Source organism: Lissotriton vulgaris, chromosome 3_1 (assembly GCF_964263255.1).
Source record: "Lissotriton vulgaris chromosome 3_1, aLisVul1.2, whole genome shotgun sequence".
NCBI classification, from domain to species: domain Eukaryota; kingdom Metazoa; phylum Chordata; class Amphibia; order Caudata; family Salamandridae; genus Lissotriton; species Lissotriton vulgaris.
In genome coordinates this window covers 397,108,129-397,135,130 of record NC_141689.1, presented here as the reverse complement: position 1 = coordinate 397,135,130, position 27,002 = coordinate 397,108,129, and the positions used below count along the sequence as shown (strand labels likewise).

The window sequence follows — 27,002 nt, the reverse complement described above, 5'->3', positions numbered from 1 at the left end:
TATCATGTGCATTTTGATAAATTTTGTATGAAATGTATTCTACTGTTCGTTTCTTTGTATGGCTTTTAAAAAGCCGAATAAAGATATTTTGACGGACTGACTGACTGTTCTATTGAAATCAGGGAGATAGGCTCAGAACAACCCAAAAACCAAACTCATATATTCTTTTTAGACTTAGGAATGAATACCTGCTTTGCCAAAATTCAGTAGGATGAGGGACACTGTAAGTGCAACATTCAAATACTTTGAGGCATCCTCAGTCCTTCTGCGTTGCAGTTGGTGATGTTTTTATCATTCTGGAAATATTTCTGTTCAGCAAGGTGGCAAGGTCAATGTTTAACCTGGGAGGACTATCATTATTCAGTTGTCCACCGTGCATGTATCATTGAGTTGGGTCTTTTGCTTTTCATCCTGCTCAGAGAAGATCCTTCACTCAAAGAGCAATTCACCAGCTCTTTTGGAACCATATATATCCACTCATTCTTCAATGCAAATTGCTATATATATATATATATAATGCATATTTAAATAACGAAGCAAACCAAATTCACTGGATGATGTCATCAGTGATGTCATCAGTGATGTCATTTGAGATGTCATCAGTGATGTCACTGACCATGTCATGAATGATGTAATATATGACATCATCAGCAGTGGATGGCGGGTGCGCGAAATATAGTTAGTACAACTAACTATATAGGAGCAACTTCAATGGTTTTGTATGAGTGAAATGTCCAGCTAACTAAAACATCCCTAAAACGTATAGTTTTTTGAGTGAATTTCAAAGGTTTTTTAAATGTGAATTCCTAACTATATAAATATATATATATATATATATACATATATATATATATGTATATTATAAATTATACATATACATATAAATATATATGTATAAATATATATATATATATATATTGTTTTTTTTTCAATCTAAAAACAAAAGGTTACAGGGACATTATAATAGAATTTAAAAAGTCCTTATAAATTCACTGAAAAGACCCAAAGGTTACATTAACATTATTGTTAAGCTCAGATTTCACACATGCAAAACCATAGAAATTCAGCAGTTATAGTTACCTGGGCTAACTACAACTTACACCCCTGCAATGCACTGCTTATGACCTCACATATAATGCATCAATCATGACTTTGTCAGTGGTATCTCTGATGACTTTTCAAATGAAATCTGAGCCTTACTTTAAAGTCTCATTAACCTTTGTTTATTGCAGGGAAGGTCTAAGTTTTTTTCAAATTGCATTTGTAAAATATTATGATCTTCTATTGTTTATTTATTTCAGTTAATACTCTAGCAAAGTCCCTAGAAGGAGGATTGAGAAGCAAAAGTGCTGTGCTTTTCGACAAAGGCTAAAGCTACATTGTCCGCTCAAGATGAGGATCCACAACCTCTTGAGGATGAAGAAGTAGACACACCACCTTGCAGAAAAGAAAATTATGCGTGGAAGCACTTTACTATACCTTCATGGGACAATAAGGAATCAGCAAAATATGTCAAGTGCACAATTTGTGGCTTGTAGTTATCCAGAGGCACTGCAAAGAAATATTCACATTGGAAAAGTTCTATGTAGAAGCACCTAATAACAATTCATGAGAGGGTGTTCAACCAGATGATGCAAGAAAAAAGAAGGAGCTGCAGCAGGACAGATGACTTCTACATCAGCCTTTTGAGAATGATCTCAGCTGCACTTCTTACAATACTAGCTGCCGGTGAGGAATTGAGTGAAATGCCGCATGCTAGTCTCTATACAAATTTCTTCTGTGGGTGCATTCTTAGATACAGTGAAGAAGCATTGATGTTAGTTTTTGTTTTGTATTCAAAGTCTACAAAATGTTTGTTGAAGAGTGAAAAGCTAACTCTGTCTTTTTAATGTGTCACTGACTGTATCAGTGTGATAGTGATATGTGGATGAGTGGATGCCTAGGTGTGTGAGTGTATGCATTATTGAGTGCCTGGGTGTGTTAGTGTACGCACCTGAATGAGCTTCAGTGTGTTAGCATATGCATCAGTGTGCGGCTGAATCTGTTATCAGGTGCATTACTATTTGGATGGCCATGTCAGTGTCTGCCTATGTACTTACAGTGCTGTTGTCTAATTACTTTACATCTGCAAACATTAGGAAGAAGGAGTACTGGTATCGTCATCATGTTGAGCTTAAGTACACTCTGAAATTTAGAAACAGTATCTTTGTTTCTAAAGCTAAGTTATGCAGATGTTCCATTATTTTCTCAGAGAAGCAAACTCAATAGGTGTCATCCATTGAGCTTCTGAACGGGCTGAAAGTACAGCTGTGTATTTTCCTTTAGATGTGAAACACTATATTGAAACTGTTGGCGTAGAGAGAGATTTGGAAGAACCATTTGCTATTCTAATGAATATTGTGCCCACGAAAAACAACATCTGGCAGGAACTAGTGTATTTTATTAAGGTGAAGAAAGCTACATTATATCCTAAACACAATAATGTGTACTTTAAAGATATAGATGTTCTCCAACATGGAAGTTACATGATGGAAGAAATGTTGCCTGCAAGTGGACAGTTTTAAAAAGTGGATAGAAGTAGATCTGAAAAAATATAAGAGCATTACAGTATCCATCTTCTACATTCAAAAGAGATTATGGGGATACCGTTGAACTGTATCAGATAAACAAGCTAAAAGAACTCCAATAAGTGGCTGAAGGCTAGGTTCATGAAGTTGCTTCTTCTCAGTCCTGTTTGAACAAAAAGAAAAGGCATAAAACTGTTAGAAACACCTTCTTAAAACACAACAGTACTTTTAACAAACATTTGAAAACTTTCCCACAACATTCTCCCAGTATTAGTCATATAGTTTCTGACCAACACTGAATTTCAGCCTTCACTTTAACCTACTTGTTAATGAGCCTTTGTCTCCCTCCCTCTGTCTCCCTCCCTCTTTTTCCCTTCCTTTGTCTCCCTCCCTCTGTCTGCCTGTCTGTCGATTTTTGCATGAAATAAAAATAACAAAATTAACACAAGTTAGCCAAAGAAGCAGGTTAAAAGTTCTAAAACTAAATCAGTACAATTTTTTAAAACTTAGGGAAAAAGATCTTAGATAATACAAAAAAAGCTGTTTATTTACAGTGATATACAACCTCTATCCTATCTGAAGCACGGCCCACACAAGACAGAATTTCTATCATTTGCCAAGAATAACAACAGGTTACAGTAAAAACGTAACTAAATGACATGAACCCTTACAGATTTGAGCCCCAGCTCTCACCAAATGCAAAAGTACTTGGATTTAGTGCTCGCTTCGACAGCACATATACTAAAATTGGAACGATACAGAGAAGATTAGCATGGATGACACGCAAATTCGTGAAGCGTTCCATATAAATGAAAAAAAAAAAAATTACTTGGATTCACTCTGGACAACAACCTCTCCCTCACGCATTGCCAGAAAAACAAAGATGGCCTGATATGACAGTTCTCTTCTAAAGAAAGTCAAACTGTTTCTTACCGAAAATGACTTCAGAACTCCTTTTCAAGCCCTTGTATGTTTGCATCTGGATCGTGGCAATGCCCTTCTCTCTGGTCATCCATACTCCACACAGGTATCACCCAGGAACACCCTGCATGCTGTAGCATGTCTCATACAGTGTCTGAGGAAATATGATCTTTCCACCTCCCCACTGACTCCCCTTTCCAGCCTGCATCATCTTCAAAACTAACGGCATCATTCCCAAAGCCATCACGACTAGTACCCCTTCTTATTTTGCATAGGAGCTCAGTATCGTTGGTGGTTACCAGTATACCAGCAGCCAGGGAACCACCAGACTGCAGACTAAGAAGTATAAAAACAGAAAAGCAAGGCAACAGGCTTTTTCCATCTATGCACCTAGGAAACAGTTGATGGCTAACCTCATTAAAGAAAATGACATCACAATTCATTAACCCCTTCCACGCTCATGACGAGCTGGGCTCGTCATGGTGTAGCCTCCTCGCACACTGATGACGAGCCCAGCTCGTCATAAAACAAGTAAAATAGCAATTTCCAGCACAGGAGGGAAATTGCCTTAGCAGCCATGGAGTTAACCATCAGAACTGAGCTTCCTCTCCTATTACTCACTAGCTTTAAGCTTGCCTTTGACCATGTGCATCGCTCCCATGCCTTGTGTCTATGTTTGTTCCATAGATTTACCATTGACATATATGGATACATATAACAACAGGTGGCAATGAATCAATGTGGAGAACACAATGGTGAGTGTATTTCATGAAGGGTGCAAAAAAGTGTAGGGGAAGTGTCCAAAATCTTTTTAAATACAAATGAGCATTAAATTACAGTTACAGCAATTCTAGTACAAGGTCCCTGTAATCCCAAGCTTTTTCCCCAACGTAAAATATGTGGTGTTGACTTCATGCTTGATAAATGTGCTCTGGTGGAAGGATTCCTACCCCCAAATTACTTCTTATTACGTGAGGAGGAGTAATCACATAATTATCATCAATTCCTTGTTAAAGAGTAATGAGGTATTACTGAAATTACTCTGATTACTCCAGCATTATTGAATTCCACCTTTGCCTAAATCATACAGTTTATGTGGTTACCTTAACACACATGTTTGTAGTAATATATTTATGAAGGCACTCACACATACAAATATCTATGTTTTATGATTTGGGCACTTAATTTCAAGTGAAGCTATTATTTATAATAAGGAAGTCACGGGGAGGAGTTAATTGTCACAAACGATAGACACTGAAACAATGATAAACGCTGAATGAGATCTCATACTCATCAAAACATTGAAAACATCACTGCTGTTGTTGTATTTTATGTCACCGGCAATTGTGTCAAAGAGTTTATTGATAGCGGCATCTGTAGAGTAACTGTGCTTCCAGTGTCAATAGATAGGAAGGAATTCTCAAGACAATACCCTTTCAGGCTTAGAGTGCCTCATAAATTATGCAAAAAAGGAAGCAGGGAATTCTGGACAGTTACAAAGTTTAGGTGGAGAGCATTGGCTTTATATAAAGCACACTACAACACCTCCGGCACTTTACATCTACTCACCTCATATGTCTGTTTTTCAGGCAGAGGTTTTAAGTATAGGATTAGCTTAGTGCGATCTACACTAAGCTAGGAAGTGTCAATGCCTTTTGCAATTTGACAGCAAAATCCTTAATCATAGAATTAGCTAATGTCATCCACGTTGAGCAGCAAATTGACAAAAGACTTTCACCATTCCAGGCAGTATGTTACAGCTTTGGATAGGTAAAATACCATCCAAGCTCACCTGAAATGAATAAAGGCAACCCCTGACGTGTTTTGCTCTAATTAAAAATCATCAGAGTGGCATAGACACAAGGGAGCCCCCATTATAAGCCACTGGGTAGTTATAGTTAGGCTTACGTTTCAGTGCATATAAAGTGAAACACATGAATATATAGTCAAGCCAAATATAAATCTTCTGTAGTTTTTCAATCCCACTTATACATGTTGGCACAGTCAATATTCATTTCACCTAAATGCAAGGGAGCAGGAAATGACAGGTGGTAGATTACCCCTTCTATTTCCGTTGCTCAACTCCATGCTTGAAAATACCTGGGGCAATCCATTGTCTTGCATGGGGAGCATGACCCATTGGTCCCATATATATTTGGCTTGATTATATATGCATGTGATCACTTTATGTGAAGAGTACACTTATATGCACTGATATGATATCATGAATAATAAGACTGTGATGTCAAATTGACATTATTAAGCAGTATTTGAAATAATACATGGTAGTCCAGAGATATGATGATATTTCCAGTGTATTTTGGGAATTCTATGATTTTTTGTTGCTGAATCATGTGCCCACCTGGATTAAAAAGCATGTGATTGTTTTTCACTTTAAACTCGCTAAACTGTGATCAAGGCTTAATGTGAAAGCTGAAACCTATTAAAAAAAGACCATATAAGGGTATGGTAACTGGTCTGCAGCAATAGGCACTCTGCAATAAGTATTGGGGAAAGTAGATAGAAGCGTATCGCAGACGGTGCTCTAGGACAAGGGTTAGTTACCATACAACCCAATTAGGCTCCTCAACAGAAGCACTTTTAATATACAAAAGATAGTCCGATCACTCAAATAGTAGAAATTTCAATGTCCAAATACGGTAGATAGTAGTAAGTGGACTTGTAATCTGTGTATGAGTCCATGGGTATACAATCCCAAAAGCTCTTCACATCTGCTGAAATTTCCATACAATCCATGAACGTTTCCAACATCAATGGTGTAATATGTTCATCATAAAGAGATAAGGCAACATGTGTTTCGTCATTGGGTAAATAATACCATGACTTCATCAGGGCTTAACTGACTGAGAACCTGCAAAATTAGATGAGACTAAGATGTTAAACAGAGTTGAAAAGAACATGGATAACTTACCACTGAGATAGTCTGCAGCTACGTAATGTTGCAGGGTGTTATATGCTTAACATGTTACACATATACTCTGAGGTTTTAGTAAGCTATATGCAGTCCTAGAGTCCCATGTGCCCAATTTATATCTTGCCTGCCACTTCAATCTGATATACCTTAGTAGAAAAGTAGACACAGACTAAAATAACCATACAGACTGTGACAGAAGTACGTAAATATTCACTTACACAGACAGGCACAACTGTTATGTATCTAGTGCTGAAGGAGATTGTTGCATACACACTTATATAGCCCAGAAGTATCACTTACATTATGTCTCCAGCTTGATTCACTTCAGTCTGCACATGCAGGTGTATGGCTAGGCCAACCTTTACATGTAAAAGACTTAGGGAAGGTATGAGCCTGTTTACAGGTTAGGCCACTCCCCATGCCACCCAGCACCACCTGTGTGTCCGTGCCCTCCATCCCACTGCTGCCGCTGCTGTAAGTTCGCCGCACCTCCTCTCATACTGCGTTTGCTCTTTGTAATTTTGGCACATTGTGCCTCATTGTATTTTTGTAATTTGTACCTTTGCCTTTATTGTGTTTTAGTGGTTGTTGCCTAATTTATGTTATCTGCACCGTTTTGTCCCCCTTTCTTGCCTTCTGTATCCCGCTCGTTTTCTCCTGCTGCTGCCCATCCATTCCCCGCCCGCCTCTATCGCCATAGCCATCGCTGATGGCTACAAGATCACTCACAGGGACCTCACCAACAGAACTGGAGGAGGAATCGCCATCATCCACAGCAACACCCTTAGGGTCTTGACCAGCCCCTACGACACCCTCAGCACAGCCGAACACCTGCACTTCCAGATCCACACCGATCCCAACCCCACCCTGAGAGAAACCTTCATCTACAGACCCCCACAGACCGTGGCCACAGTTCAGCGACTCCATCGCCGACCTCATTAGTACACACACACTTGCCTCCACAGACTACATCTTCCTCGGGGACCTGAACTTTCACCTCAAGAACAACAACGACACCAACTCCCCCACCCTGATTGACTACCTCACCAACCTTGGACTCAGACAGCTCGTCACAACACCCACCCACTCTGCCGGCCACACTCTTGACCCCATCTTCTCCGCAAGCCCCCACGTCTCCTTCAGCCACACCAGCGGACTCCAATGGATTGCCCATGAATGCATCCACTTCACCTTCTGGAAACCCACCACGCACCACCACACTCCACAGATCCCCCGCCACTGCTGGAGCAAAGTCACCAAATACCAGCTAAACACCACCCTCACCCGAAGCCCACCTGCTGACCCCACCAATGCCAGCACTGCCACCCACAACCTCAGACAGTGGATCGGCACTCGCATCCATCACCCCGGTACTCAGGCCTCGAAGCAAACCTGCCGAAAACTAGAGAAGAAATGGCACCAGGAACTGACTCCGGACAGTCACGCAGCCCACAAGATCGACATCCGCAGACACTATCATCTGATCAGATCCACCAAAAGGGCCTCCTTGAAAGACCGCCTAGACAAGAATGCACACAACAGCATAGAGCTCTTCAACATCGTGAAGGATCTCTCCAACCCCAGCTCCAACACCAACGGCATCCCACCAATGCAAGACCTGTGCAACTCCCTTGCCACCTTCTTCCATCGCAAAGCTTCAACAACCTAACCACCCCGACAGCCACCGAGACCTCTGACCTCACGACCACCACCCACACCGATCCCCTGCTCACCTGGACCAACTTGAACAACGACGACACCATCAAGATCATGAACACCATCAACTCTGGCTCTCCGTCAGACCCATGCCCACACCACATCTTTAACAAAGCCAGCACCACCATCGCACCCCATCTCAGCAAAGCCATCAACATCTCCTTCGAGACCGCGACTTTCCCGGAGAGCTGGAAGCACGCCGAGATCAATGCCCTGCTCAAAACACCCAAGGCTCATCCCAAGGACCTCAAGAACTTTCGACCCATCTCCCTGCTCCTGGTGAAGGTCATAGAGAAGACTGTCACAAGATAGTTGACCCGCTACCTCGAGGTATACAGCATACTGGACCCTTCCCAGTCCAGGTTCCGCAGCAACCACAGTACCAAAACTGCCCTCGTCGCCGTCACTGATAACAACAGGGCCGACCCCAACACCACTCTCAGCGGAACGCTCATCTACAGACCACCCCGGACCACGAGCACCATTCAGCGAATCCATTGCCGACCTCACCAGGACCCACGCACTCACTTCAAGTGACTACATCCTCCTCAGGGACCTAAATTTCCACCTGGAGAACAACAACGACACCAACTCCACAACTCTGATTGACAACCTCACCAACCTCGGCCTCAGATAACTCATCAACACACCCACCCACATCGCCGGCCACACGCTTGATCCCATCTTCTCCTTAAATGCCCACGTCACCTACAACCACACCACCGAACTCCACTGGACCGACCACCACTGTATCCACTTCACTTTCAAGAAACATACCGAGCACCAACCGCACCCAACAACCACCCTGCCGATGCTGGAGCAAAGTTACTGAAGAGCAGCTTACCAACACCCTCGCCAGAACCCACCCTTCGACCCGACCGACCCAGACACCGCCGCCCACAACCTCAGACTGTGGATCAACGATTGCGCCAAAACCTTCGCGCCACTTAAGAAACCCACCGACAACCAAGCCAGAAAAAAAGCCACCTGGTTCACCGACGAGCTCCTAACCTCCAAGCGCGACTGCCAGAAACTAAAAAAGAAATGGCTCCTCGAACGCACACCTGAAAGCCTCACAGCCCACAAGGACGCCACCCACAGGCATCACCAACTCATCAGACAAGTCAAATGATCCCACTTCAAAGACCACCTGTAGAACAATGCACACAACAGCAAAGAGATCTTCAGCATTGTGAAAGAACTCTCCAACCCCAGCGCCAACGTCAACGACATCCCACCATCCTAAGAACTCTGGGTCGCACTGTCCACCTTTTTCCATCAGAAGATCACCGACATCCATGACAGCTTCAATGCCACGCCCACGCCAGACCCCACCCCCGAAAGCTCCACCTGTGCAAACCGCCTGACCTCCTGGACTAACATCATCAACACAGAGACATGCAAGATCATGAACTCCATCCACTCAGGATCTCCGTCAGACAACACAACCTCAACATTCTCTCTTGCGCCGATGACACCCAGCTCATCCTCTCCCTCACCAAGGACCAGCGCACCACCAAAACCAACCTCCACGAGGGAATTAAATCCATCGCCGAATGGATGAGAAGCAGCCGTCTGAAACTGAACTCAGACAATACCGAGGTCTTCATCCTCGGACCCACCCCCTCCGCCTGGGACAACTCCTGGTGGCCTACTTCACTAGGAACACCAATGACACCGACTGACCACACATGCAACCTGGACTTTGTCCTAGACTACTCCCTCGCCATGTCTAAACAGGTCAACGCAGTTTCCGCCTCCTGCTACAACACACTCCGCATGCTCCGTAGGCTCTACAAATGGATCCCGACAGAAACAAGAAGAACGGTGACACAGGCCCTCGTCAGCAGCAGGCTAGATTAGGGCAACACACACTACACAGGCATCCCAGCAAAAGACCTACGACGCCGCCAACGCATCCAAAACGCCTCCGCCCGGCTGATCCTCGATGTACCCCGCCGCAGCCATATCTCCCACCACCTGAGAAACCTTCACTGGCTCCCCGTGGACAAGAGGATCACTTTCAAGCTTCTTACTCATGCTCACAAGGCACTCCACGACACAGGACCAGCCTACCTGAACAATAGACTTAGCTTCTACACCCCCACCCGGCAGCTCCGCTCCGCAAACCTAGCCCTCGTTGTCGTTCCCCGCATCCAACGAAAGACCTCCGGCAGCAGATCCTTCTCATACCTCGCGGCCAAGACCTGGAACACCCTCCATACCAACCTGCAAAAGACCCAAGACCTACTCACCTTCAGAGGACTCCTCAAGTCCTGGCTCTTCGATCAGTAACAGCAACAGGTACGTAGAGCGCTTTATAAATTCTATGATTGATTGATTGATTGATTGAGGGACCTGCTGGACTTCGGCGAAAACATGCCCCTCATCCTTCTAGACCTATCAGCCGCCTTCGACGCGGTGTCCAACAGCACCCTATGCACACACCTCCACGACGTAGGGATACGAGACAAGGCGCTGGAATGGATCACATCCTTCCTCTCCTGCAGAACACTGAGCATCTGCCTCCCCCTTTCCGATCCGAAGCCACCAAGATCATCTGCGGCGTACCCCAGGGATCATCCCTCAGTCCGACACTGTTTAACCTCTATATAGTGACGCTCGTCCACGTCGCCCAACTTCACAACCACCACAACATCATCTCTTATGCCAGCTGATCCTCTCCCTCACCAAGCACTCCATTACCGCCAAAACCAACCTCCACAAAGGAATGAAAGCCGTCGCCGAACGGATGAAGAACAGCCATCTGAAACTGAACTCGGACAAGATGGAAGTTCTTATCCTCGGCTCCACCACCTCGGCCTGGGGCGACTCCTGGTTGCCGTCCCCACTGGGAGCAGCACCAACACCCTCTGACCACGCACACAACCTGGGGTTCATCTGTAACTCGACATGCTCCATGACCAAGCTAGCCAATGCCTTCTCGTCCTCCTGCTTCAAGACCCTCCGCATGCTCCATGAGATCTAAAGCTGAATCCCCACCGAAACAAGAAGAACGGCCCTCGTCAGCAGCATGTTGGACTACGGACACGCCCTATAAGCAGGAGCCTCGGCCAAGCTCCTGAAACGACTACAACGCTTACAGAACTCCTCTGCACGCTTGATCCTCGACATCCTCTGCCCCTGCCCCATCACACCCCACCTAAGAGATCTGCACTGGCTTCCCGTCAACAAGAGGATCACCTTAATGCTCCTCACCCATGCACACAAGGCACTCCACAACACCGAACCAGCATACCTCAACAGACGACTCACCTTCTACACCTCCACCCTCCAGCTCCGCTCCACCGTCCTTGACCTCGCGACCGTCCCCCGCATCCAAAGAGTGACCTTCGGCAGCAGATAATTCTCCCACCCCGCTGCCAAGAACTGGAACACCCTCCCAACCCTCCTATGGCAGACCCAGGACCTAATTACCTTCAGAAGACTACTCAAGACCTGGCTATTCGAGCAGTAGCAGCATCCCTCCCCCCCAGCGCCTTGAGACCTGCAAAAGTGAGCAGTGCACTTTACAAATGTTCTGATTGATTGAAGTGATTTTTTTACCATATATAAGTCCCCACAGAGGTAGGCTGCAGGTTAGTCATCGGGTAGGGTGATATATGCTTAAAATGTAGCACCTGTACTGTGAGGTTTATGCACGTCTATAGACTTCGGTGTCCATATATGTATCAACCCTGCTAGCTATACTTCAATCTGAGATACCTAAGTAGAAAAGTAGAGAGACACTAAAACTCCCAGTGAGGTAGATAGAGAACCACTGCAATGTTCAGACACACATACAGACTGCGCTGATATGTATTTAGTGGTAATGGAAGCAGCTGTACACAATTTAAAAAATGAAATACTCACTAACACAACCAGGAGTCAATCCGTGCAGCCCCTTACCGTCACATCTAGAGAGCCCTACATGTCACAAAGAGAGGCAGTGATTTGGCAACAGACCTGTATAAATATATGTAATCAGAGCCCCAAACAGTAACTGCCATACTCATTGATATATCTAGTAAAGTACTGACACTTTCAACTCTACCATGCAGAGAAGTAGGTCTTGCTTCATGTCTTGGGCCTTCTACATTTAAGCATGTACCTGCACTTTTCTTGCTAGGTCAATTTTCACATTGAAAAATTATACAAACGTATAACGTAGTCTTTTACCACTTATAATTCTCCAGTGAGATAGGCTACAGGTAGGAACTTAAGAAGGGTTGGTATGTGCTTACAATATATGAAATGTACTGCAAAGTTTATGTGAGCTATATCCACTCCTACAGGCCCGTGTGGCTAATTAAACATCCACCTTGCACCCCAAACTTAAATCTGACATACATAAGTAGAAAACCAGACAGACGCTAAAACACCCAGTGGCAGTCACGCATCTGTTGGCGTAAAGGTAATGCATTGCCGGAGTTCTGATTCAAGCACAACACAACTCCAGCAAATGCTCAGGAATTCCTATTCCTATTGTGCTGCATCACTCCTTATGCCTGCTTCAAGCAGGTGTAAGGCTTTGACGCAGTGGTGCCGTAGATGTGACGCAGTGAAATCTTGTAGATTTCACTGAGTAATTTTTACAAGGCGTTCCTGCATGGGAACGCCGACCCTGCATACATTATACCTGACGCAGGTATAATGTGACGTAGGGCATTACAATGTGATGCATCTCCCTAGATGTGTCACGTTGTATATATGTTGCAAAGTGGCGCATTGTTTACAATGCTGCTTCGTCACAAAAGTGACACACAGGACAGTGTAAAATTGTCACAAGGGGCTTGTAAATATGCCCCCCAGTGAGATAGTAATAGAGGCACGTGAACATTCACTCACACAGACAGGCAGAGGTGATATATATCTAGTGGTAATGAAGGCAGTTGTACACACGTAGTTAAATAACCCAATAGTCACCAACACACCCAGGAGGCAATCCATGCAGCTCCTTACAGACATATTTAGATAAGCATACATGTCACATGGGCAGTTATTTGCTAACCAACTTACATAGGCATGCAATCACAATTCCAGATAGGAAATGAGACACTCATTCAGATATCTGCTAAAGAATTGACAGTTTGAAGTTTACCATGCAGAGAAATAACCCTTGTATCATGTCTCAGGCCTGGTAGACTTGAGCCTGAGCATGTACCTTTCCTACCAGGGTTGTCTTGTCACTTAAAACACTTACACAAGGTATAAACTGCTCTTGTAAGACATATAACTGAGCAATAAGTTAGCTGTAGCTAGAGCATAGTGCAGTGAGCTATGTGATTAAAAGGTAAGACATGTTCTGTGAAGGTTCTGTCAGCTATATGAAATCCTAGAGATCCATGTGCCGAATTATACATCCATTTTGTCATTTAGACTTCCATTTAAGATAATTAAGTACTAGAGCAGACAGACACAAAAACACCCAGTGAGATAGTATTAGAAGCACCTAAACATTCAATCACAAAGAGAGGCAAAACTCATGTGTATCCAGGAGGGAAGACATCTAGACTCATTTAGAGACACTTAAAGAATCATTGATGTCAGACAATGAGGCAGCCAATCATCAGAAAACTTAATTATACCTGCAATTGCAATCCCAGATAGGAAATGAGATATTCATTCACATATCTTGTAAATAACTGACACTTTCTAATCTAAACATGAGACAAGTAGGTCTTGCAACATGTCTCAGGCTCACTACACTTGAACCTGTGTATTCAGTTTTTGCAACGTTTTTAGTGGTGAATAGATACATACTTCTAGTACTGAGCCTGTCTTTAATGAAGAAGGCTATTTTCAAGACAACACATTTGTGCATGCAGTTGATGAATATAGGTGATGTATCTGAGAACAAAAATGGTGCTCATATTCCAAAAGAAGTAATGGTACCTAGAGATGTTGAGGAAGTGATCGCTGAAGAGATGCAAGGAAGGCGTGTACAAATGGAAATTTTAGTAGTGTTTTTAGTATTCGTCAACAATCAATTGATTTATTGAGGAATGTCCTCCATATGTTTGCTTCTCAAAGTTTAAAACAGAAAATAAGTACTTTGCAAGGATTATATCCATGCAAAGTAAGAAAGCATAATAATGTACAAGGACACTCACTAGCTTGTCTATCAAAAAAGTGTATCAAAGCATCTTTCATCATTTCAGAATGTTAGGCGTACACCACTCAAAAATGTGAACTTTTATTAGAAGGCTTAAGTATTTAAAAACTCTAGCTGTATGTTTAGGAGAAATACAAAAGTTTGCAATGATGTTACATTTTGTTTCTTTGGACCAGAACAGGAGTGTAGGGAAAATGTAACAACAGGTGTTGTGGAGTGGAACAGATGTACTAGTGTTTGCAATTTTAAAAAAGCGATTAGAAACTTTAATGCAGTTTCTTCAGAGCAGCCAAACTGCGTTTGTATGTTCTTGATGCACTCACTACAAAAATCTAACTCGTAATATTGATTTGTACATTAAAACTGAAAAAGAGAAGAGCAGTAATTGGTGAGAATTTGCTGTTTATTTATTTGTAGAGAGCAAATTGACTTTTCCACCCGACAAGATGTATGAAGGTAATGCTATATTAAGTTAGAAGAAACCAAAATGCCTTCTTGAGCAGTGTTCTAGAAGTACTGAAAGATTTGAATGTTTATGTATCCATATTAATACAGTCAATACATTCATTTCAAGCTATAGATCGCAAAGGCAGGGAACTTACTTCCAACTGAGCTCCAGAATGGCTCAAAGGTAGAGTTGTATACTTACCATTAGATTTTAAAGAACATTTTGAAACTATAGGGGTACCAAGAAATTGGAAGAGGGATTTGTAACTCTACTAAATGGTGTCCCGACCAAGAGTGAAAAGATATGGCAAGAGTCAGTAGATGTTAGTAAAGTTAAAAATGCAACTTTATATCTGGTACAAAATAACATATATTATAAAACTTTAGAAATTCTTCAAGATATCACAAATCTGGTGGACAATACATCATTATCAACAGGCCAGATAGAAAGAGTGGATTGATGCATAGTAGAAGAAATTTGTGTGCATTACAGCATTCTGCACGTAGATCCAAGACATTGTTGGTGATGGTATTGATCCATGAATGTCTGACATAATATCGACAGACAGAATATCTACATACAAAAATATCGACACAAAAATATCGAAATCAAAAATATCGGAGTCATATCTTCATAAAGGTAAGTACAAAAATATCGAAAAATTAATATCGTAGTACAAAAATATCGAAATTAAAAATATCGTTTTTTAAATGTATTAATAATAATGTAAAAATAATTTTAAAATACATATAATTTTACAAATATTAAATAAACATATTAAAACATAATTAAAAAATTAAAACTAATACATATACATTTAAAATAAATTAAAAATCTAATAATTTAATTCAATTTTTAAATTTTTTATTTCATTTAATTTATTTAATTTAAATTTATTTTATTTTTACCCTGTACGACTGTACCCCAAAAACCCAAAACTGACCCTGAACCCTAAAAATACCCCTTTACCCAAAAACCCAAAACTGACCCTGAACCCTAAAAATACCCCTTTACCCAAAAACTGAAAACTGACCCTGAAAAGATAGTCCGATCACTCAAATAGTAGAAATTTCAATGTCCAAATACGGTAGATAGTAGTAAGTGGACTTGTAATCTATGTATGAGTCCATGGGTATACAATCCCAAAAGCTCTTCACATCTGCTGAAATTTCCATACAATCCATGAACGTTTCCAACATCAATGGTGTAATATGTTCATCATAAAGAGATAAGGCAACATTTGTTTCGTCATTGGGTAAATAATACCATGACTTCATCAGGGCTTAACTGACTGAGAACCTGCAAAATTAGATGAGACTAAGATGTTAAACAGAGTTGAAAAGAACATGGATAACTTACCACTGAGATAGTCTGCAGCTACGTAATGTTGCAGGGTGTTATATGCTTAACATGTTACACATATACTCTGAGGTTTTAGTAAGCTATATGCAGTCCTAGAGTCCCATGTGCCCAATTTATATCTTGCCTGCCTCTTCAATCTGATATACCTTAGTAGAAAAGTAGACACAGACTAAAACAACCATACAGACTGTGACAGAAGTACGTAAATATTCACTTACACAGACAGGCACAACTGTTATGTATCTAGTGCTGAAGGAGATTGTTGCATACACACTTATATAGCCCAGAAGTATCACTTACATTATGTCTCCAGCTTGATTCACTTCAGTCTGCACATGCAGGTGTATGGCTAGGCCAACCTTTACATGTAAAAGACTTAGGGAAGGTATGAGCCTGTTTACAGGTTAGGCCACTCCCCACGCCACCCAGCACCACCTGTGTGTCCGTGCCCTCCATCCCACTGCTGCCGCTGCTGTAAGTTCGCCGCACCTCCTCTCATACTGCGTTTGCTCTTTGTAATTTTGGCACATTGTGCCTCATTGTATTTTTGTAATTTGTACCTTTGCCTTTATTGTGTTTTAGTGGTTGTTGCCTAATTTATGTTATCTGCACCGTTTTGTCCCCCTTTCTTGCCTTCTGTATCCCGCTCGTTTTCTCCTGCTGCTGCGTCCCCTGCAACCCGACCCCCTGCCCATCCATTCCCCGCCCGCCTCTATCGCCATAGCCATCTCTGATGGCTACAAGATCACTCACAGGGACCTCACCAACAGAACTGGAGGAGGAATCGCCATCATCCACAGCAACACCCTCAGGGTCTTGACCAGCCCCTACGACACCCTCAGCACAGCCGAACACCTGCACTTCCAGATCCACACCGATCCCAACCCCACCCTTAGAGAAACCTTCATCTACAGACCCCCACGGACCGTGGCCACAGTTCAGCGACTCCATCGCCGACCTCGTTAGTACACACACACTTGCCTCCACAGACTACATCTTCCTCGGGGACTTGAACTTTCACCTCAAGAACAACAACGACACCAACTCCCCCACCCTGATTGACTACCTCACCAACCTTGGACTCAGACAGCTCGTCACAACACCCACCCACTCTGCCGGCCACACTCTTGACCCCATCTTCTCCGCAAGCCCCCGCGTCTCCTTCAGCCACACCAGCGGACTCCAATGGATTGCCCATGGATGCATCCACTTCACCTTCTGGAAACCCACCACGCACCACCACACTCCCCAGATCCCCCGCCACTGCTGGAGCAAAGTCACCAAATACCAGCTAAACACCACCCTCACCCGAAGCCCACCTGCTGACCCCACCAATGCCAGCACTGCCACCCACAACCTCAGACAGTGGATCGGCACTCGCATCCATCACCCCGGTACTCAGGCCTCGAAGCAAACCTGCCAAAAACTAGAGAAGAAATGGCACCAGGAACTGACTCCGGACAGTCACGCAGCCCACAAGATCGACATCCGCAGACACTATCATCTCATCAGATCCACCAAAAGGGCCTCCTTGAAAGACCGCCTAGACAAGAATGCACACAACAGCATAGAGCTCTTCAACATCGTGAAGGATCTCTCCAACCCCAGCTCCAACACCAACGGCATCCCACCAATGCAAGACCTGTGCAACTCCCTTGCCACCTTCTTCCATCGCAAAGCTTCAACAACCTAACCACCCCGACAGCCACCGAGACCTCTGACCTCACGACCACCACCCACACCGATCCCCTGCTCACCTGGACCAACTTGAACAACGACGACACCATCAAGATCATGAACACCATCAACTCTGGCTCTCCGTCAGACCCATGCCCACACCACATCTTTAACAAAGCCAGCACCACCATCGCACCCCATCTCAGCAAAGCCATCAACATCTCCTTCGAGACCGCGACTTTCCCGGAGAGCTGGAAGCACGCCGAGATCAATGCCCTGCTCAAAACACCCAAGGCTCATCCCAAGGACCTCAAGAACTTTCGACCCATCTCCCTGCTCCTGGTCACAAGATAGTTGACCCGCTACCTCGAGGTATACAGCATACTGGACCCTTCCCAGTATAGGTTCCGCAGCAACCACAATACCGAAACTGCCCTCGTCGCCGTCACTGATAACAACAGGGCCGACCCCAACACCACTCTCAGCGGAACGCTCATCTACAGACCACCCCGGACCACAAGCACCATTCAGCGGATCCATTGCCGACCTCACCAGGACCCACGCACTCACTTCAAGTGACTACATCCTCCTCAGGGACCTAAATTTCCACCTGGAGAACAACAACGACACCAACTCCACAACTCTGATTGACAACCTCACCAACCTCGGCCTCAGATAACTCATCAACACACCCACCCACATCGCCGGCCACACGCTTGATCCCATCTTCTCCTTAAATGCCCACGTCACCTTCAACCACACCACCGAACTCCACTGGACCGACCACCACTGTATCCACTTCACTTTCAAGAAACATACCGAGCACCAACCGCATCCAACAACCACCTGAGGTTCCGTGACGATTTGAACCCGTGTTTTCAATATTGTCGGAAACACATAATATTGGTATCAGCGAACCGCAAATGATCCATTTAGCATATCCTGGTGTTTTCGCTATGCTACGAGCAAGAGTACTCTTGTAACCAACACATTTCTGATCTACCCATGGCATCCATCTTAGATCATGGCGGCCATTTTGTGTTTCTTGCCCTCACATACGCAATAACCTCTGATCACTTCATTTCAATTAAGGACACGTAGCCTTAGCCGGAGATTCACCTCTTCAAGTGACACGTGCACCTTGGAACAGAACACGCTGTAGCTGCATGACTCGACAAAAGCTGCCTCCTCTGCCCGAGGCCAGCCCTACCGAACTGGTTCTCGTGTCCATTGTCCCGATCATGATTAGGCGGCCGAAGCCGGTAGCCTTGCCCATTTACAACCCACAAACATCCCTTATCCCACTTTTCTATCTTCCACACCTGGCTCCGTTCCTTTCTTTCTGAATCTTTATTAGGGGGAGGCAACGAAATTTACGATGAGGCGGTCCGGCTCTTGAATGCAATATTGACAAGGGATTGTGATGAACTAGTGGGAACCCCTCTTCGTAATGTTTTGGCCTCAGATATTATCGACGGTTCCTGTGTAACGCCAAATATTTATTGTTTTAGACACAAAGGTTTTGGGAATGTATTACATGTAAAGAATTTGCCCCCAGCTTAAAATTCAGTATATAAGGAGCAACCCTCTTTGTACAAATCGAACAGGCTCCTAGATTCTGCCCGTGTGTAGTATCTGTGACTTCTGTGTCCCTGCAGTAATAAACCTTTGGTCTTTGACGCCACCATCGAGAAGCCCGTGTTTCTGTTCATTTGTGCACCAAGGCAGGTGGAACTCCGGGGTCTTTGGGTGTTGTTCCCTGACACCTCTGGACGGAACCAAAAAAGTCCAGAACTCCAATTGGCGCCCAACGTGGGGCGACGTCATTCGGTACCGGTCCAAAAGCCTGAAGAGTTCGAGAAACTTCGTGTGAAGATTCCTGAGGGAGGCGCCCCACTTCATCGATCCCGGCATATCGCAAAAGTGGCCCGAAGTTCTCTTCCACGAGGGTTCCCATTCAGGACGGCTGCAGTGGGCCGTTGCCTTGACCGTCGCCCTGTCTTGGACCCGAGGTGCAGTCCTTAGTACAGCGAAACGTGACGGGTTTCTCCTTGGTAACGTCTTCAGTGCCTCAGTTAAGTATTTAGTGATTGCTAGTTAGTAACTTCGTGAGGGTTGTTAAAATCCTTTTTGGTTCTTGGTTTGGTTTGGTTTCGTAAGATTATCACTGGTTGTTCTGGTTACGATAATCTATTTGGTTTAGTTTGGGTATCGATACATCAGTTCGTTTTTGGTAGGCCTAAGTTCTTGGTTCAGGTGCACATATCTGTTTCGTGTTTTGTTTGTTCTGTGTTCCGGATTGCAAAATGGTAAGTCGGAGAAATTGTATGTTGTCTTGTTTTGGTTGCAACAGTGATTCACGATTGGAGGACTCATGTCTGGTTCCTCCGATTGGGACTCCCCTATATGACTTGTACTGTAAACATGGTGTGGGTCCTATATCTTATAATGAGGTGTGGGTCCGATATACGAAAAAAGATGGTGTCCTTAGTTGGCCACTGCATGGTAGTTTTGAACCCGAAATTCTTGACAATTTAGAAGCGAAATTGTTTAGGAAGAAAGCCCGGCCGGCAATGTTTGATTCTTTCCGTTACTGGCGAAAAGAATCTAAACAGAGAGAAATGAAGAGATTAAAGAAGGAACAGAAAGAGCAAGAAGAGTTGACTCTAGAGCAAGCGGCTAAACAGCTACAAGTTAACGAGTCTGAGAAGGCCATAGAGGTGGCCATTAGAGAGCATAATTTAGCGATCGACAAGTGCTATCCTGCTTTGCCATCGAAAACAGCTAAGATACTGGAGGACCCCGAAAACGATCCTCTGTTGTCTTACTTGTTAAGGTCACCTCCACCGTATGCACAAGGTGCTACGGCTCCACCTTTACCGAATGTTCAATTGCCGGTTGCTGGACAACCTGGTATTCCTGCTCCTGCCCCTCAGAATCAAGCTCCTGTACCTCCTGTGGTCAATGTGAATGTTCCTACGGCTCCTCCTCCTCCTGGATTGCCGACTTCTATACCTGTATCTGTGTCGCTTACACCTACTGTTCCACAAACTATTTTCCTCGATACTCCTACTGTCCCGCTATCTGTTCCTACCTCTACTGTATTCTCTGCGTCTGCTAGTGTGTTGACTCCACTTTCTGTTCGTCGAAGAATCACTGATTCTGTTTCTAACATTCTGTCTCCTTTCTATAAAACTTTAATCAAGACTCCTACTTCTGACTCTGTTCAAAGACGTAGTCAGCTTCCGAGTACTGAGGAACGGGGAATTTTAGATTCCACAGCTCTCAGATGGATTTCGAAGAGTAGGAGATATAGTACGAAAGATGTGCTAGATACATTTATGCAATGGAAGGAACCAACGCAACGGTATGTCTTTGATGAGATGTGCTCGCTGTTACGTGAGGAGATAGAAGAAGATGATGTTGAATCGAATTTAGAAGACTTAATTAAGGTTCAGAAAGATTTTGCTGCAGGAATGATAGTAGGTCAAAATATAGAAGAGGCGATGGAACTGATTTTAAGTTATAGAAATGACCCATCACTTCGTTCACCGAGAGATTTAGAGAAAAGTAAGACGAAGCTAAGTCGCCAATATCCAATGAGGGAGGTTCCTCCAATTTGGCGCGAAGCTGTACAAGCTGATAATGCCAATGGTATTGTAGCCGCTCCAGCCCAATTCCAAAGAGTGTGGATACACATTCCATGGAAACGAGCCGAAGTACTAGCAGTGAAGCAGGCCTTGCCAGACCCGCGTAAGAATCCTGCCGGATATTATAAGGAATTAACGCAGACAGTTGAGGCTTGTATAATGAACTTAGCGGACATCGATATGTTATTTGGCAATGTAGTTCCGCAACCAATTTGGGCTAAAATTCGTAAAGAGAATCATCCAGTTGCCCTAGGTGGTGATTGGGCAGCTATCATTGCAGCGGATGGTCAGCAAATAGGTGGTGCGAAACCCGAACCCCTAATTGCTAATCTTCCAGGTAGAATAATTGATTTAATGAAGACTCTGATGCCCGCATTGCGTGTTAATTGGGACAAGTTGTCCGCATGCAGGCAAAAGAAAGACGAAAGTGTCTCCGACTTCTTCACGAGGTTCGAAGAGACTTTTGTAGATCATAGTGGTCAGGATATGAGCACAGAAGGAGGACAGAGACTGTTTGTGGATAAATTCGTACATAATTTGTTACCTGAGTTATGCAATAAATTAAAAGATTCCGAGAGTGCGTGGGCTGTCTCTACAACTGCGCAAATACTTGCAACTGCACAGTATTATGAAAATAGGGATAAAGAGGTGAAAGAGAAATCAGATAAGAAAACGAAAGACTTAAAGACTAAAGTTCTCTTGCAACAGGCGTATCCGCCTCGCATGAATCAGAATAATACGCAACAGGGTTCGTATCAGAGAACAGATTATAGTTCACCGAGGCCTCAATATCAGTGGAATCAGTGTGCGTACTGTAAGAAAGAGGGTCACTACAAGAATGAGTGTCCGATCTTGGCGCAAAATAATGCAGCAGCAGCTCAGAGAGGTCGTGGTGGTTTTGTACAAAATTCTAGAGGTCGAGGGCGAGGTGCTATGCCTCCACAGACGAATGATCGTCCTACCAATCACTTTGATCAACGAAATGGACAGTCTGCCCAGCAAAATAGATCTCAACAGTATCTTGTTGAAGACTATTGTGAAGTGGATGAGGGATTTCAGCAAAATGGGTACTAGGACAGCCATGGACAGAGAGAGGGAGTAGTATCAGTTCCAGTGGATCAGAGTGGGCCTTATGTCGCAGTAGCAACATCAGGTGTAGTCGAACCGTTTCTGTTGGATACTGGTGCAGCAAAAAGTTCTATCATTCATGCGAAACTCCCTGGCGCACCTTTGTCCGGCTCAACAAATGTTTCTGTAGGTTTTTCAGGCGCCCCTGTTTACAACCCCATATCTGGTCCTTTGTCTATTTCTGTTGGACCGTGTCAATTAAAAGCACCCCTGATTTTGACGACGGGTTGTAATGAAAATCTGCTTGGTTTAGACTTGTTAAAACGACTATATGCGACATTGTACTGTTCTCCGGAAGGAGTACAGCTTACATTGGGCAAAAGAATCACCTCTCCGATGTACTTGTCAATGGATGCACTCCCGCCAGAGCTGCGTTCACTCCCTGATTCTCTTTGGGCGACTGGTCCTAATGATGTAGGCCTTTTAGAAATACCACCATATGTAGTCACTTTGAAGGCAAATGTGAAATTTCCACGAATTCCTCAATATAAAATATCTAGTGAAGGTGAGCGTGCACTTTTATTGATTGTACAAGATTTGATTAAGAAAGGTGTGGTTGAGGAAACTAGAGGAAATGTCTGTAACAGCCCTGTATTACCGATCTTGAAACGAACTGATCCTACAAAGCCTCCAGTGTATAGGTTTGTCATCGACCTTAGAGAAGTTAATAAGATTGTGGTCCCGCAGTTTCCTGTGGTGCCAGACATTACTGCCTTGTTAACATTGATTCCTGCTACAGCTACTTGGTTTTCAGTCATCGACTTGAAGAATGCCTTTTTCAGCATTCCGATAGCCGAAGAAAGCAGGGATATTTTCGGCTTCTGTCTAGGAGGTCGAAGTTTCAGATTTAAACGCGCTCCACAAGGCTATTGTGAGAGCCCATCTATTTACAGTCAAGCATTAAAAAGTCAGTTAGATACCTTTGTCCTTCCTCCAGGTTCTGCTCTAGTACAGTATGTAGATGATCTTCTTGTGGCTGCCGATGACAAGGAAACTTGCAAAGCAGCTACAATTTCGTTATTGCATCATTTGTCTAACTTGAATCACAAGGTGTCACCTTCGAAAATGCAATACTGCTGCCAAGAAGTGACCTACCTAGGTCATCTCTTGTCAAAGGAGGGAAGGAAGTTGACCCCAGAGAGAATAAAAGCAATTACGCAGATGAGTGTTCCTCGCACGCAGAGAGAAGTGCGTGCCTTTCTAGGTATTACCTCTTACTGTAGGCAGTGGATCCCAAATTTTTCTCTTTTAGCAAAACCGTTGGTAGCCTTGACTGGGAAAAATGTTCCGAGTCCGGTACCATGGTCTGATGAATGTCAGGAGAGTTTTTCTGAGTTACGAAATGCACTATGTTCAGCGCCTGTATTAGGTACACCTGATTACAGTAAGCCATTCACGCTCTATGTTCACGAGAGAGAAGGTTGCGCGTTGAGTGTTCTGACACAGACATTTGGTGATAAACAACGCCCTTGTGCGTATTTTTCATCAACATTGGATCCGGTAGCTAGAGCGTTACCTAGTTGTTTGAGAGCTACAGCGGCAGCTGCGGCTTCCATTTGACAATCTGCTGGTTTGGTGATGAACAACATGCTAGTGGTCATGGTTCCTCATGCAGTGGATACACTCATGAACCGAACTAAGACACAACACCTTACCAGTGCGAGATTATCTGGTTATGAGCTGACGTTATTAGCGAGTCATATACAGATCAAAAGATGCAATGTATTGAATCCAGCAACGTTGTTGCCGGCTAATCAAGAGTCGAGTGATTCCGAGCCCCATGATTGTTGTTTTAGAACGGAGGAAGAGACAAAAGGACGTATTGATGTAAAAGATACTCCATTACCAGATCCAGATGGCACGTTGTATGTGGATGGGTCATGTTTTAAATTGGAGAATGGTGATGTAACTGCTGCCTATGCGGTAACGACTTTGAAGACGATTGTGGAGACTGCAAGAGTGAGTCAGAATTCTGCCCAAGCTGCAGAATTAATAGCTCTAACAAGAGCGTGTGTTTTAGCTAAGGGAAAGAGAGTGAATGTGTTCACAGATAGTCAGTACGCGTTCGGCGTGGCCCATAGTTTTGGCCGTTTGTGGAAAGAAAGAGGTTTCATTACGTCCCATGGGACTAAGATTCAACATGGTCAGCTAGTTAACGATCTGTTAGAATCTCTAACCTTGCCGACTGAAGTTGCGATTGTAAAGTGCAGTGCTCATAAAGCAATCACGGATGATGTTGGTCGAGGGAATGCTTTTGCTGATGAAACTGCTAAAAAGACCGCAAGAGACATGATGAGCAGAATGTATGTTGCTACGTCTGCAAGATGGATTGCTGAGTCTGGAATGTGTGAGGATACAATGGAAAGCGTGAAAGAGATTCAGAAAGAGGCAACTGAGGAGGAAAAACGTGTATGGAGAGAAAGTACGGGCAAGTTGGATTCAAGTGGGTGTTGGATTGATTTGTCAGAACAACAGCGTTGGATGTTGCCTGATGCGTATGTGCTTGCAGTGGTGACAATGGCGCATGGAGTAGCGCATATAAGCGCTAAAGGAATCTGTAAGATGTTGGCTCCAGTCTGGAAGAATGATGGGATCAGTAAATGTGCAGAGAGAGTGGTGAAAAATTGTATGGTATGCCTGATGCATAATCCTGGCAAGGGAACTCCAACTCCTGCTGGTCACTTCGCTCCTCCTTCCTGCCCCTTTGAAGTGATTCAGTTAGACTTCATTCACATGGATCGCTGTAATAATCTGAAATACGTCCTGGTGGTAGTCTGTGCTTTTTCCAGATGGATCGAAGCATACCCACTAAAGGACAATACTGCCCTATCAACTGCCAAAATTCTTCTCAAAGAATATTTCCCTAGATATGGTATGCCACGGATTGTATGGTCAGATAACGGAAGTGAGTTTATAGGGAAAGTTATGCAGAGTGTGTGTGCCGGTCTGAACATAAAACAGAAGTTCCACAGTGGGAACCATCCCCAGTCTGCTGGTTTAGTTGAGGGTTACAATGGCATCCTCAAACTAAAACTAGCCAAAATTCAAGCATCCACGGGTTTGTCCTGGCCAGACGCACTTCCCTTGGCTTTGTTATCAACGAGAGCAACTGTACATTCTAGAGTAGGGCTTAGTCCCTACGAGATTGTCTTTGGCCGCCCGGCAAATGTATGGGGTGTGCCTAGGCCAAAGGAGTTTTGTTCTCTAGAATATCCTATGTTGATCGACTACCTTTACGACTTGACTGCTAAATTGAGTCTTATTCACCAACAGGTTTTCGATGCATTGCCAAAGCCTCCGGAGAGTCCAGGGCATCAGCTGAAACCCGGCGATCAAGTCGTGATCAGAAACTTCGCGAGGACGAAGAACCTTCAGCCCAGATACGTCGGCCCCTTCCAGGTCCTGCTTGCAACGAGAACAGCAGTTCGTGTAGCTGGTCGCAAGCACTGGGTGCACGCGTCTCATGTCAAGCGTGTACCTTTGCCACTTCCTTACGACGACTGGGTGAAGAAGGGAATTGGTGCCTCCGAATTTGAAAAAAACGCCAAAGTTCATCCCTTTCAGCGATGCCGAATTGATTACCGACACTCCGAAATCTGACTCTCCTCCTGAAAAGACTCCTTTGAACTCTGAACATTTGTCCTCTGCATCAGAAAAAACTCTGTCATCTGCGAACTTGAACACTGCAACAACTACTAGTGATATGCTATTTGCCGATCAAACAGTTCCTGCAAAGCAAAGATACAATTTACGACCTCGTAATATGGACAAATAAAGCAGGCAACTGCCCATTGTGATATTTTGAAATTTTGAACTTTTACCCCCAGCCAGGAAGTTTGCTATTGTTTTATTGTTTTTTTAAAATTGCCTTGCCGTCTGGGTAGCCGTAGGGTCGTGGCTGTGTGCCTAGTTGAATCTGCGGGGGTCTGACACAAGGTCGATCTTTCTGTTGGTTCTGGGAACTCCCAGGGCTGATAGAGGCATTTTCATCTACGTACACATCATCAGTGGTCGCGAGCGGATTGTAGAAGATGGAGCTTCCTGCGCTGCAACGAGAAAATGTGATTTATGTTCGCAGAAACAGACTTTACAGAATTCTTCACAGCAAATGCTTTTTAATACAATGTGCCATTACATTTTTGATTATTTTGATAACGTTGGTGGGTGGAATCGTCTTCGGTATGAGTTTAATTTTTGTGCCAGTAACCACAGTACCTCCCCTTGATCCTGCTACTTCTACTGTTTCTTCTATACACTCTTTTCATTCGTTTCCTGAACATGAGCAAGCTCGACGCTCAGAATTCATTAATAACACTTTTTTACAACTCTTGCACCAACACCAACTGGTAGTTAACACTACAGACTGCTGGGTGTGTGGCTTGATACCCCACACTATGGATAAAGGTATTCCCTATCTGGTTTTGCCTTTCAGCTATAATGGATCATTTCAGGCCCTTCAAACCATCTTTGCTTATGCCCTTGA

General features: G+C 44.0%; 1 pseudogene; it reads left to right on the top strand.

The window, feature by feature from the left end:
* The first annotated feature begins 3,284 nt into the window (after window positions 1-3,284).
* LOC147726499 (U6 spliceosomal RNA) lies at window positions 3,285-3,378 on the top strand (annotated as a pseudogene).
* Window positions 3,379-27,002: the final 23,624 nt, after the last annotated feature.